Below are 14,077 nucleotides of genomic sequence, written 5' to 3' on the forward strand. Positions count from 1 at the left end.
TTTCAGTATTTCACTTCCAGACATCAATTTATTCTGCAGTGAAATATTCAGAAGAATCTAAAATAACTCTTATTTTGAGTATCTGTCTCCCTTCCTCATCCTCAACTGGGCCTGCCTAGTGCTCCCATATGTAAACCTGGAGGCATGGCCTAAGTGAGAGTCAATGGGATTTCCACCGGCAGTTAATAAACATGGGTACAGGTCCATCCAACCCTCCACATGCCATGCTGCTGACGAGAGAGCATCCTCCTGCGAACACAGATGTCTAATTGTTTTAGTTACACTTCTTTGACAGCAAAGGGGATGCACACACAAGAGGTAGAGAGTGGGAGAGGTAGAGAGTGGGAGAGGTAGAGAGTGGGAGAGGTAGAGGTGGGAGAGGTAGAGAGAGAGGAGAGGGAGAGGATGAGAGAGGTAGAGAGATGTAATGGTAGAGAGAGGGGGAGGTGGAGAGAGGGAGAGGTGGAGGTGGAGATAGGTAGAGGTAAAGATGGAGCAAGTATAGAAGGAGTAGACTGCGTCTTTGTGTGTAGTCCCTGCTGTGACCAGGGAGGGTGACTAGTGCAGGGGAGGATATGCATCAGTGGTCTCTAAAGACAATTCCGATAAAGATGACACCTTCCACCACGCCCTCTGGAAGCCAGCGGAGAACCCAGGGCCAACTCTCCCTGTCTCACTGGCATCATTAAGCTAGATCACAGCCTCACTACTTCACATGGCAGGGGAGAGGAGGGAAGTGCAGGAGAAGGGGAGAACAACACAGGCTGTAAATAACTCACCCAGGGTCTGGGGTGAAGAGGAAAGAGGGGGACTTAACAACCAAGGAGCAGGTGTGAGTGGGCGGTGGTGGATGGGGCAGGATTTGGAGTTTGTTTATCTGCTCGTAGCAGGTGTTTGTTCTTACTTAAATGTGATAATTCCTACTCTTGTACACACTCAGACTCAAGAGTGTGTAGCTTCATCTGCATCAGCACTTAGTAGGCTGTACCTCCCTCCAGGCCACCTCTTTGCTTCCATAGTAATCAGGTTAGGCTGTGTAGTGGCTGCAGTGCTCTGTGTTTTTACCTCTCTGGAATGAATGTCTTTGTCAGCTAATGTTTTTTTTAAAGGCAATTAAAACCATATTAAAAAAGGTGTTCCGTCACACATTTTCAAGGAAGGCAGCAACTATTTCCTTCTCTCTCTCTCTCTCTCTCTCTCTCTCTCTCTCGCGCTCTCTCGCTCTCGCTCTCTCTTGCTCTCACTCACTTTCCGATCTCTCTATTCTGTTCTCTCTCTCTCTTTTGCTCTCTCTCTCCGTTCTCTCTCTCCGTTCTCTCTTTCTCTCTCTCTGTTCTCTCTCTCTCAATTCAATTCAATTTGCTTTATTGGCATGACGTGACAATGTTATTTTGGATATTTACAATATAAAAATGAGAATCAAAATTGTCAAGTGGACAACAGTAACAACAATACCCAAGTGTCAAAATAACCATACATTCAACAATAAGAATAAGCATACAGTAGAGTACATGTGCAGGTTGATTGGTCTGTCAGACACTGTCCCTCATCTTATGGCAGGCAGCGATGTCGTGCGCTGCCAACCCACAGCTCTCTGCGTCCTCCCCCAACAGGACGGGTAGCCTACTCTCATCAGAGAGGTCTTTGAATAAGGGTTTCAAATTTGGGGAAATGACACTCTCTAATTGTTTTATATTTTTTGACATTTTGTCAGGAAATGCAGCTCCGTCTCAGGTTCTGCTGTTGTGCAGTGGTTCCACAGCTTTTCCTCTACAGGGAGCCAGGTTTTCCTGTGTCTACCCTTCTCAATGGCAAGGCCGTGCTCACTGAGCTTGTACATTGTCACGGTTTTTCTAAGTTTTTGATCAGTAACCATGGTCAAATATTTAGCCACAGTGTACTGTCGATTTAGGGCCAGATAGCACTGCATTTTGCTTTGTGTTTGTGCTTGTGTTTCCCAATAAGCAATATAGTTTTGTTTTGACTGTGTTGTAATTTGGTTTATCCTGATTGATTGGATGTTCTGGTCCTGAGGCTTCAGTGTGTTAGTAGAACAGTGTGTTAGAAGAACAGGTGAACTCAGCCCCAGGACCAGCTGGATGAGGGGACTCTTTTCTTTGCTCAGCTCTTGGCATTGCAGGGCTTGGTAGTGATATGAGAGGGGGTCACTGTATTTTAGATGTTTCCAAAACTTAATTGCTCTTTTTTTTAGTTTTTATTATTAGTGGATATTGGTCTAATTCTGCCCTGCATGCATTGTCTGTAGTGTTCCTTCTGGACATGTAGGAGAAGCTTACAGAACTCTGCATGCAGGGTTTCAATGGGGTGTTTGTACCTTTTGATGAAATCTTGTTTTTTTGCCATAAAGTGCAATTGGTTCAATGACATATTCAATTAGTTTTAGCCAAATTTGAATATCCTTTTTAATGGCATAGAATGCCCTGCGTGCTTTCTCTCTCAGTTCATTCACTGCCTCATTAAGGTGTCCAGTTGAGCTTGTTTTTAAATCTAAGTAATTGTAGTGTGTGCAGTACTCTATATATTTTGTACCAATTGAGAACTTTGGTCTAATTCCCTGAGATCTGGATCTTCTCTGGAAAATCATTATTTTAGTCATTTTGGGGTTTACTGCCAGGGCACAGGTCTGGCAGTACTGCTCTAGCAGGTCCAGGCTCTGCTGTAGGCCATGTGCTGTGGGTGACAGCAGGCATAGGTCATCTGCGAAGAGTAGGCATTTAACTTCTGAATTGTGGAGACTAACACCAGGGGCTGAGGATTTTTCTAGAATAGTGGCCAATTCGTTGATGGAAATATTGAAGACTGCAGGGCTCAGATTGCAACCCTGACGAAGGCCCCGCCCCTGGTTAAAGAATTATGTTATTTTCTTGCCAATTTTAATGCTGCACGTATTGCCAGGATACATTGATTTAATCATGTCATATGTTTTACCCCCTTCACCACTTTCAATAACTTTGTAGAACAGTTCTGTATGCCAAATAGAATCAAATGCTTTTTGGACGTCGATAAAGCAAGCATATATTTTAGTATTATTTTGGTGGACATGTTTATCTATCAGGGTGTGTAGGATGAAAATATGATCAGTTGTGCGATGTTTTGGTTTAAATCCAATTTGGCTTTTACTCAAGACATTGTGCTTATTAAGGAAGTTTAGAACTCTTACATTTATACTACTACCGAAAACCTTCCAACTCCTCCTCTGACGAAGAGGTGGAACAAGGATCGGACCAAAATGCAACGTGGTTTGTTCGATACATCTTTAATGATGAAGAACACGAACAATACAAACAACAAACGTCGAAAACCGAAACAGCCCTGACTGGTGCAACAAACACAGAGACAGGAACAATCACCCACAAAACCCAACACCAAACAGGCTACCTAAATATGGTTCCCAATCAGAGACAATGACTAACACCTGCCTCTGATTGAGAACCATATCAGGCCAAACATAGAACTAGACAAACTAGACATGTAACATAGAATGCCCACTCATATCACACCCTGACCAAACAAAACATAGAAACATACAAAGCAAACTATGGTCAGGGTGTGACCCCCCCAAGGTGCGGACTCCGGCCGCAAAACCTGAACCTATTGGGGAGGGTCTGGGTGGGCATCTGTCCGCGGTGGCGGCTCTGGTGCTGGACGTGGACCCCACTTCACCATAGTTTTAGTCCTCCAGCTTGTCCGCTTCCGTGGTCTCCGAACCACGGCGACCCTACTTAATGACCCCACTGGACTGAGGGGCAGCTCGGGACAGAGGGGCAGCTCGGGACAGAGGGGCAGCTCGGGACAGAGGGGCAGCTCGGGACAGAGGGGCAGCTCGGGACAGAGGGGCAGCTCGGGACAGAGGGGCAGCTCGGGATAGAGGCAGCTCGGGACAGAGGCAGCTCGGGACAGAGGCAGCCCAGTACTGAGAGGAAGCCCAGCACTGAGAGGAAGCCCAGCACTGAGAGGAAGCCCAGCACTGAGAGGAAGCCCAGCACAGTCCTGGCAGACTGACGGCTCTGGCTGCTCCATGCTGACTGACAGCTCTGGCTGCTTCATGCTGACAGGCGGCTCTGGCTGCTCCATGCTGACTGGCAGCTCTGGCTGCTCCATGCTGACTGGCAGCTCTGGCGGCTTCTTGCAGACTGGCAGCTCTGGCTGCTCCATGCAGACTAGCAGCTCTGGCAGCTCCTTGCAGACTGGCAGCTCCTTGCAGACTGACAGCTCCTTGCAGACTGGCAGCTCCTTGCAGACTGGCAGCTCCATGCAGACTGGCGGCTCCATGCAGACTGGCAGCTCCATGCAGACTGGCAGCTCTGGCTACGCTAAATGGGCAGGAGACTCCGGCAACTCTGTAGAGGCGGAAGGCTCTGGCTGCGCTGAACAAGCGGGAGACTCCAGCAGCGCAGGAGAGGAGGAAGGCTCTGGCTGCGCTGAACAGGCAGGAGACTCCGGCAGCGCAGGAGAGGAGGAAGGCTCCGGCAGCGCTGGAGGCGAGGCGCACAGTAGGTCTGATGCGTGGTGCTGGCACTGGTGGTACTGGGCCGAGGACACGCACAGGAAGCCTGGTGCGGGGAGCTGCCACCGGAGGGCTGGGGTGTGGAGGTGGTCCTGGGTAGACCGGACCGTGCAGGCGCACTGGAGCTCTTGAGCACCGAGCCTGCCCAACCTTACCTGGTTGAATACTCCCGGTCGCTCTGCCAGTGCGGCATGGTGGAATAGCCCGCACTGGGTTATGCAGGCGAAACGGGGATACCGAGCGTAAGGCTGGTGCCATGTAAGCTGGCCCAAGGAGACGCACTGGGTACCAGATGCGTAGAGCCGGCTTCATGGCATTTGGCTCGACGCTCAATCTAGCCCGGCCGATACGCGGAGCTGGAATCGAACGCACCGGGCTATGCACCCGCACTGGAGACACCGTGCGCACCACAGCATAACACGGTGCCTGCCCGGTCTCTCTAGCCCCCCAGTAAGCACAGGGAGTTTGCGCAGGTCTCCTACCTGACGTAGCCATACTCCCTGTTAGCCCTGTTCAACCTCGTCGCCGTGCTGCCTCTTCATACCAGCACCTCTCCGCTTTCTTCGCCTCCAGTTCTTCCTTGGGACGGCGATATTCTCCAGGCTGTGCCCAGGGTCCTTTTCCGTCCAATATCTCCTCCCAAGTCCAGAAGTCCTGTGATCGCTGTTGCTGCCTTTGTTGCTTCTCCTGTGGCTACTGCCTGTTGACACGTTGCTTGGTCCGTTTAGGGTGGGTGATTCTGTAACGGGTTTCTTCCAACTCCTCCTCTGACGAAGAGGTGGAACAAGGATCGGACCAAAATGCAACGTGGTTCATTCGATACATCTTTAATGATGAAGAACACGAACAATACAAAACAACAAACGTCGAAAACCGAAACAGCCCTGACTGGTGCAACAAACACAGAGACAGGAACAATCACCCACAAAACCCAACACCAAACAGGATACCTAAATATGGTTCCCAATCAGAGACAATGACTAACACCTGTCTCTGATTGGGAACCATATTTAGGTAGCCTGTTTTGGTGTTTATGGACTCTTCAATTAGTGTCAGCTGCTTGCTGTTGTACTGTGCCTTTTTGGCTCGGAGTGTACGTTTATAGAGTTTTAAAGTCTCACAGTAATGAAGGTGTAATTCACCATTATTTGGGTCTCTGTGCTTTTGGTTGGATAGTGTTCTAAGTTTTTTCCTTATAATTTTACAATCTGCATCAAACCAGTTGTCATCTGTGATCTTTTTTTGTTTAGGTATTTATCAATTTCAATTGTGATTCTTTTGCCGTTTGCCAGAATATATAGTTGATGCTAGATTGATGCCTTCTTTACTGTGAGTGAATGTGGTATCCAGAAAGTTATCTGAGAGTGTTTGGATATTTTGGTTACAGGTTGCTTTCTGATATTCTTCTGTGCTGTTTTGGGCCCATCTGTATGAATTTCTGATGTTGTACAGCTGACTGGGCTGGGAATGTCTGGTTGTTTCCATGTCTGTTCTTTTGAGGTACAACGTAATTTGGCTGTGATCAGACAGAGGTGTTAGTGGCTTGACAGTGAATGAGCTGAGAGAGAAGGGGTCAATGTCTGTGATCATATAGTCTACTGTACTGTGGCCAAGAGGCGAGCAGTAGGTGAATCTCCCCAAAGAGTCCCCCCGTAACCTACCAGTGACAAAGTACAGACCCAGTCTTCGACAGAGCTGCAACAGATCCCTTCCGTTTTTGTTGACGGTGCTGTCACTGTTGTTTCTATGGGGAGATGAAGACAGAAACACTATAGCCTGTAATAAAGCTGTCCCCTCGTGTGGTCTGTCACTGTTGTTTCTATGGGGAGATGAAGACAGAGACACTATGACCTGTAATAAAGCTGTCCCCTCGTGTGGTCTGTCACTGTTGTTTCTATGGGGAGATGAAGACAGAGACACTATAGCCTGTAATAAAGCTGTCCCCTCGTGTGGTCTGTCACTGTTGTTTCTATGGGGAGATGAAGACAGAGACACTATAGCCTGTAATAAAGCTGTCCCCTCGTGTGGTCTGTCACTGTTGTTTCTATGGGGAGATGAAGACAGAGACACTATGACCTGTAATAAAGCTGTCCCCTCGTGTGGTCTGTCACTGTTGTTTCTATGGGGAGATGAAGACAGAGACACTATAGCCTGTAATAAAGCTGTCCCCTCGTGTGGTCTGTCACTGTTGTTTCTATGGGGAGATGAAGACAGAGACACTATAGCCTGTAATAAAGCTGTCCCCTCGTGTGGTCTGTCACTGTTGTTTCTATGGGGAGATGAAGACAGAGACACTATGACCTGTAATAAAGCTGTCCCCTCGTGTGGTCTGTCACTGTTGTTTCTATGGGGAGATGAAGACAGAGACACTATAGCCTGTAATAAAGCTGTCCCCTCGTGTGGTCTGTCACTGTTGTTTCTATGGGGAGATGAAGACAGAGACACTATAGCCTGTAATAAAGCTGTCCCCTCGTGTGGTCTGTCACTGTTGTTTCTATGGGGAGATGAAGACAGAGACACTATAGCCTGTAATAAAGCTGTCCCCTCGTGTGGTCTGTCACTGTTGTTTCTATGGGGAGATGAAGACAGAGACACTATAGCCTGTAATAAAGCTGTCCCCTCGTGTGGTCTGTCACTGTTGTTTCTATGGGGAGATGAAGACAGAGACACTATAGCCTGTAATAAAGCTGTCCCCTCGTGTGGTCTGTCACTGTTGTTTCTATGGGGAGATGAAGACAGAGACACTATAGCCTGTAATAAAGCTGTCCCCTCGTGTGGTCTGTCACTGTTGTTTCTATGGGGAGATGAAGACAGAGACACTATGGCCTGTAATAAAGCTGTCCCCTCGTGTGGTCTGTCACTGTTGTTTCTATGGGGAGATGAAGACAGAGACACTATAGCCTGTAATAAAGCTGTCCCCTCGTGTGGTCTGTCACTGTTGTTTCTATGGGGAGATGAAGACAGAGACACTATAGCCTGTAATAAAGCTGTCCCCTCGTGTGGTCTGTCACTGTTGTTTCTATGGGGAGATGAAGACAGAGACACTATGGCCTGTAATAAAGCTGTCCCCTCGTGTGGTCTGTCACTGTTGTTTCTATGGGGAGATGAAGACAGAGACACTATGGCCTGTAATAAAGCTGTCCCCTCGTGTGGTCTGTCACTGTTGTTTCTATGGGGAGATGAAGACAGAGACACTATGGCCTGTAATAAAGCTGTCCCCTCGTGTGGTCTGTCACTGTTGTTTCTAAGGGTGAGAGTAAGACAGAGACACTATGGCCTGTAATAAAGCTGTCCCCTCGTGTGGTCTGTCACTGTTGTTTCTATGGGGAGATGAAGACAGAGACACTATGGCCTGTAATAAAGCTGTCCCCTCGTGTGGTCTGTCACTGTTGTTTCTATGGGGAGATGAAGACAGAGACACTATGGCCTGTAATAAAGCTGTCCCCTCGTGTGGTCTGTCACTGTTGTTTCTATGGGGAGATGAAGACAGAGACACTATGGCCTGTAATAAAGCTGTCCCCTCGTGTGGTCTGTCACTGTTGTTTCTATGGGGAGATGAAGACAGAGACACTATAGCCTGTAATAAAGCTGTCCCCTCGTGTGGTCTGTCACTGTTGTTTCTATGGGGAGATGAAGACAGAGACACTATAGCCTGTAATAAAGCTGTCCCCTCGTGTGGTCTGTCACTGTTGTTTCTATGGGGAGATGAAGACAGAGACACTATAGCCTGTAATAAAGCTGTCCCCTCGTGTGGTCTGTCACTGTTGTTTCTATGGGGAGATGAAGACAGAGACACTATAGCCTGTAATAAAGCTGTCCCCTCGTGTGGTCTGTCACTGTTGTTTCTATGGGGAGATGAAGACAGAGACACTATAGCCTGTAATAAAGCTGTCCCCTCGTGTGGTCTGTCACTGTTGTTTCTATGGGGAGATGAAGACAGAGACACTATAGCCTGTAATAAAGCTGTCCCCTCGTGTGGTCTGTCACTGTTGTTTCTATGGGGAGATGAAGACAGAGACACTATAGCCTGTAATAAAGCTGTCCCCTCGTGTGGTCTGTCACTGTTGTTTCTATGGGGAGATGAAGACAGAGACACTATAGCCTGTAATAAAGCTGTCCCCTCGTGTGGTCTGTCACTGTTGTTTCTATGGGGAGATGAAGACAGAGACACTATAGCCTGTAATAAAGCTGTCCCCTCGTGTGGTCTGTCACTGTTGTTTCTATGGGGAGATGAAGACAGAGACACTATAGCCTGTAATAAAGCTGTCCCCTCGTGTGGTCTGTCACTGTTGTTTCTATGGGGAGATGAAGACAGAGACACTATGACCTGTAATAAAGCTGTCCCCTCGTGTGGTCTGTCACTGTTGTTTCTATGGGGAGATGAAGACAGAGACACTATAGCCTGTAATAAAGCTGTCCCCTCGTGTGGTCTGTCACTGTTGTTTCTATGGGGAGATGAAGACAGAGACACTATAGCCTGTAATAAAGCTGTCCCCTCGTGTGGTCTGTCACTGTTGTTTCTATGGGGAGATGAAGACAGAGACACTATAGCCTGTAATAAAGCTGTCCCCTCGTGTGGTCTGTCACTGTTGTTTCTATGGGGAGATGAAGACAGAGACACTATAGCCTGTAATAAAGCTGTCCCCTCGTGTGGTCTGTCACTGTTGTTTCTATGGGGAGATGAAGACAGAGACACTATAGCCTGTAATAAAGCTGTCCCCTCGTGTGGTCTGTCACTGTTGTTTCTATGGGGAGATGAAGACAGAGACACTATGGCCTGTAATAAAGCTGTCCCCTCGTGTGGTCTGTCACTGTTGTTTCTATGGGGAGATGAAGACAGAGACACTATAGCCTGTAATAAAGCTGTCCCCTCGTGTGGTCTGTCACTGTTGTTTCTATGGGGAGATGAAGACAGAGACACTATAGCCTGTAATAAAGCTGTCCCCTCGTGTGCTCCTTAGATCAGGTAGTGTTCCTGTGCACGTATTTGTGTCCCCACAGATGAGCACATTTCCCTGGGCCTGGAAATGGAAATCTCTGTTCTCTCTCTCTTGCTCTCTCTCCGTTCTCTCTCTCTCTCCATTCTCTCTCTTGCTTACTCTCTGTTCTCTCTCTCTCCATTCTCTCTCTCTCTCTCTCCCTCTCTCTCTCTCTCTCTCTCCGTTCTCTCTCTCTCTCTGTTCTCCTTCTCTCTCTCTCTCTCTCTCTGTTCTCTCTCTCTCTCTTTTGCTCTCTCTCTCTGTTCTCTCTCTCTTTCTCTCTCTCTCCGTTCTCTCTCTCTCTCTCCATTCTCTCTCTCTCTCTCCCTCTCTCTTTCTCTGGCTCTTTCTCTGTACTCTCTCTCTTGCTCTCTCTCTGTTCTCTCTCTCTCCATTCTCTCTCTTGCTCTATCTCTCCGTTCTCTCTCTCCATTCTCTCTCTCAGTTCTCTCTCTCTCTCTCTCTCTCTCTCTCTATTCTCTCTCTCTCTGTTCTCCCTCTCTCTCTCTCTCTCTCTCTCTGTTCTCTCTCTCTCTTGCTCTCTCTCTGTTCTCTCTCTCTGTTCTCTCTCTCTTGCTCTCTCTCTCCGTTCTCTCTCTCTCCATTCTCTCTCTTGCTCTATCTCTCCGTTCTCTCTCTCCATCCTCTCTCTCTATCGCCGTTCTCTCTCTCTCTCTGTTCTCTCTCTCTTTCTCCATTCTCTCTCTCTTGCTCCGTTCTCTCTCTTTCTCTCTCTCATCGTTCTCTCTCTCTCTCTCTGTTCTCTCTTTCTCTCGCTCCATGCTCTCTCTCATTGTTCTCTTTCTCTCTCTCCATTCTCTCTCTCTCATCGTTCTCGCTCTCTCTCCGTTCTCTCTCTCTCTCTTCCACATATCCTTTTTCACCTTGATGAAGTTGTTTGCAGAGAGCGGGTACAAGGGGTATGGCTTGGCTTGATTCTGGCATCACATAATAAAGTTAAATTGATCAATTTGCAAGTCTTAATTCAATTAAAGTCACTGCGCTTGTTGTCACTTTGTGTTCTGGCTGACAGGTTGGGGAAGTTTTACTCTATAAAAGAATGGAGCGAGCTATAAATATGCCTCTCTCTCCTTCAGCAGATGGCTGGCTGATGTAAGGCTCCATCAGACACAGTGTTCGATTAGAGCTGAGGCAGAGCTATAGAGAACTCTGTATAGGACAGGGCCAAGGCAGAGGTATATAGAACTCTGTATAGGACAGGGCCAAGGCAGAGCTATAGAGAACTCTGTATAGGACAGGGCCAAGGCAGAGCTATATAGAACTCTGTATAGGACAGGGCCAAGGCAGAGCTATAGAGAACTCTGTATAGGACCGGGCGAAGGCAGAGCTATAGAGAACTCTGTATAGGACAGGGCCAAGGCAGAGCTATATAGAACTCTGTATAGGACAGGGCCAAGGCAGTAGTATATAGAACTCTGTATAGGACAGGGCCAAGGCAGAGCTATATAGAACTCTGTATAGGACAGGGCCAAGGCAGAGCTATAGAGAACTCTGTATAGGACAGGGCCAAGGCAGTAGTATATAGAACTCTGTATAGGACAGGGCCAAGGCAGAACTATATAGAACTCTGTATAGGACAGGGCCAAGGCAGAGCTATATAGAACTCTGTATAGGACAGGGCCAAGGCAGAGCTATATAGAACTCTGTATAGGACAGGGCCAAGGCAGAGCTATAGAGAACTCTGTATAGGTCAGGGCCAAGGCAGAGCTATAGAGAACTCTGTATAGGACAGGGCCAAGGCAGAGCTATATAGAACTCTGTATAGGACAGGGCCAAGGCAGTGCTATATAGAACTCTGTATAGGACAGGGCCAAGGCAGAGCTATAGAGAACTCTGTATAGGACAGGGCCAAGGCAGAGCTATAGAGAACTCTGTATAGGACAGGGCCAAGGCAGAGCTATATAGAACTCTGTATAGGACAGGGCCAAGGCAGAGCTATAGAGAACTCTGTATAGGTCAGGGCCAAGGCAGAGCTATAGAGAACTCTGTATAGGACAGGGCCAAGGCAGAACTATATAGAACTCTGTATAGGACAGGGCCAAGGCAGAGCTATATAGAACTCTGTATAGGACAGGGCCAAGGCAGTGCTATAGAGAACTCTGTATAGGACAGGGCCAAGAACTCTGTATAGGTCAGGGCCAAGCAGAGCTAGAAACTCTGTATAGGACAGGGCCAAGGCAGAGCTATATAGAACTCTGTATAGGACAGGGCCAAGGCAGAGCCTATATTGACAACTCTTTATAGGACAGGGTAACAAGGCAGAGCTATACGGAAACTCTAACAAAAGTATAGGTCAGGGCCAAGGCAGAGCTATATAGAACTCTGTATAGGACAGGGCCAAGGCAGAGCTATAGAAAACTCTGTATAGGACAGGGCCAAGGCAGAGCTATAGAGAACTCTGTATAGGACAGGGTCAAGGCAGAGCTATAGAGAACTCTTTATAGGAGAGGGCCAAGGCAGAGCTATATAGAACTCTGTATAGGACAGGGCCAAGGCAGAGCTATATAGAACTCTGTATAGGACAGGGCCAAGGCAGAGCTATAGAGAACTCTATATAGGACAGGGCCAAGGCAGTACTATATAGAACTCTTTATAGGAGAGGGCCAAGGCAGAGCTATATAGAACTCTGTATAGGACAGTCAGCGCTAGGGGGCCAAGGCAGAGCTATATAGAACTCTGTATAGGACAGGGCCAAGGCAGAGCTATATAGAACTCTGTATAGGACATACCAGGCCAAGGCAGAACTAACATAGAGAAAGTATAGGACCCAGGGCCAACTCAGAGCCTGAGAACTCTAAAACAGGGCCAAGGCAGAGGTATACAGAACTCTGTATAGGACAGGGCCAAGGCAGAGCTATAGAGAACTCTGTATAGGACAGGGCCAAGGCAGAGCTATAGAGAACTCTGTATAGGACAGGGCCAAGGCAGAGCTATATAGAACTCTGTATAGGACAGGGCCAAGGCAGAGCTATAGAGAACTCTGTATAGGACAGGGCCAAGGCAGAGCTATAGAGAACTCTGTATAGGACAGGGCCAAGGCAGAGCTATATAGAACTCTGTATAGGACAGGGTCAAGGCAGAGCTATATAGAACTCTGTATAGGACAGGGCCAAGGCAGAGCTATAGAGAACTCTGTATAGGACAGGGCCAAGGCAGAGCTATATAGAACTCTGTATAGGACAGGGCCAAGGCAGAGCTATAGAGAACTCTGTATAGGACAGGGCCAAGGCAGAGCTATAGAGAACTCTGTATAGGACAGGGTCAAGGCAGAGCTATATAGAACTCTGTATAGGACAGGGTCAAGGCAGAGCTATATAGAACTCTGTATAGGACAGGGCCAAGGCAGAGCTATATAGAACTCTGTATAGGACAGGGCCAAGGCAGAGCTATATAGAACTCTGTATAGGACAGGGCCAAGGCAGAGCTATATAGAACTCTGTATAGGACAGGGCCAAGGCAGAGCTATAGAGAACTCTGTATAGGACAGGGCCAAGGCAGAGCTATAGAGAACTCTGTATAGGACAGGGCCAAGGCAGAGCTATAGAGAACTCTGTATTGGACAGGGCCAAGGCAGAGGTATATAGAACTCTGTATAGGACAGGGCCAAGGCAGAGCTATAGAGAACTCTGTATAGGACAGGGCCAAGGCAGAGCTATAGAGAACTCTGTATAGGACAGGGCCAAGGCAGAGCTATATAGAACTCTGTATAGGACAGGGCCAAGGCAGAGCTATAGAGAACTCTGTATAGGACAGGGCCAAGGCAGAGCTATAGAGAACTCTGTATAGGACAGGGCCAAGGCAGAGCTATAGAGAACTCTGTATAGGACAGGGCCAAGGCAGAGCTATAGAGAACTCTGTATAGGACAGGGCCAAGGCAGAGGTATATAGAACTCTGTATAGGACAGGGCCAAGGCAGAGCTATAGAGAACTCTGTATAGGACAGGGCCAAGGCAGAGCTATATAGAACTCTGTATAGGACAGGGCCAAGGCAGAGATTTATAGAACTCTGTATAGGACAGGGCCAAGGCAGAGCTATAGAGAACTCTGTATAGGACAGGGCCAAGGCAGAGCTATAGAGAACTCTGTATAGGACAGGGCCAAGGCAGAGGTATATAGAACTCTGTATAGGACAGGGCCAAGGCAGAGATATATAGAACTCTGTATAGGACAGGGCCAAGGCAGAGGTATATAGAACTCTGTATAGGACAGGGCCAAGGCAGAGCTATAGAGAACTCTGTATAGGACAGGGCCAAGGCAGAGGTATATAGAACTCTGTATAGGACAGGGCCAAGGCAGCATAATGTTGACCGAACACCATGTTGTCAGATGCCTGGCTGATGTTAGCCTCTGTCAGCCACTGACATCTGGCACTGGGTTAGACTCGGGCTAAGACATGAGGCATAACAGCTATAGAGATATCAGCGTTTCTAAAGTATTGGAACAGACTTGAGACTACACAGGTCTAAAGGTTCATCAAGGTCAAAAGGCTCTGCATTAATATAGTGTGTATATCTGAGAGAAGGTAATTTAGTGTTCAGACTCATCAAAA

The 14,077-nt window shown here is 47.8% G+C and overlaps 1 protein-coding gene across 8 annotated transcripts in view; it reads left to right on the forward strand.

Moving 5' to 3' along the window:
- The window catches only part of ptprfa (protein tyrosine phosphatase receptor type Fa), a 317,924-nt gene that overhangs the window by 254,961 nt on the left and 48,886 nt on the right, over positions 1–14,077 (forward strand). The gene's annotated exons all lie outside the window — the stretch shown is intronic.

This window comes from Oncorhynchus masou, chromosome 24, assembly GCF_036934945.1.
Source record: "Oncorhynchus masou masou isolate Uvic2021 chromosome 24, UVic_Omas_1.1, whole genome shotgun sequence".
Taxonomy (NCBI): Eukaryota; Metazoa; Chordata; class Actinopteri; order Salmoniformes; family Salmonidae; genus Oncorhynchus; species Oncorhynchus masou.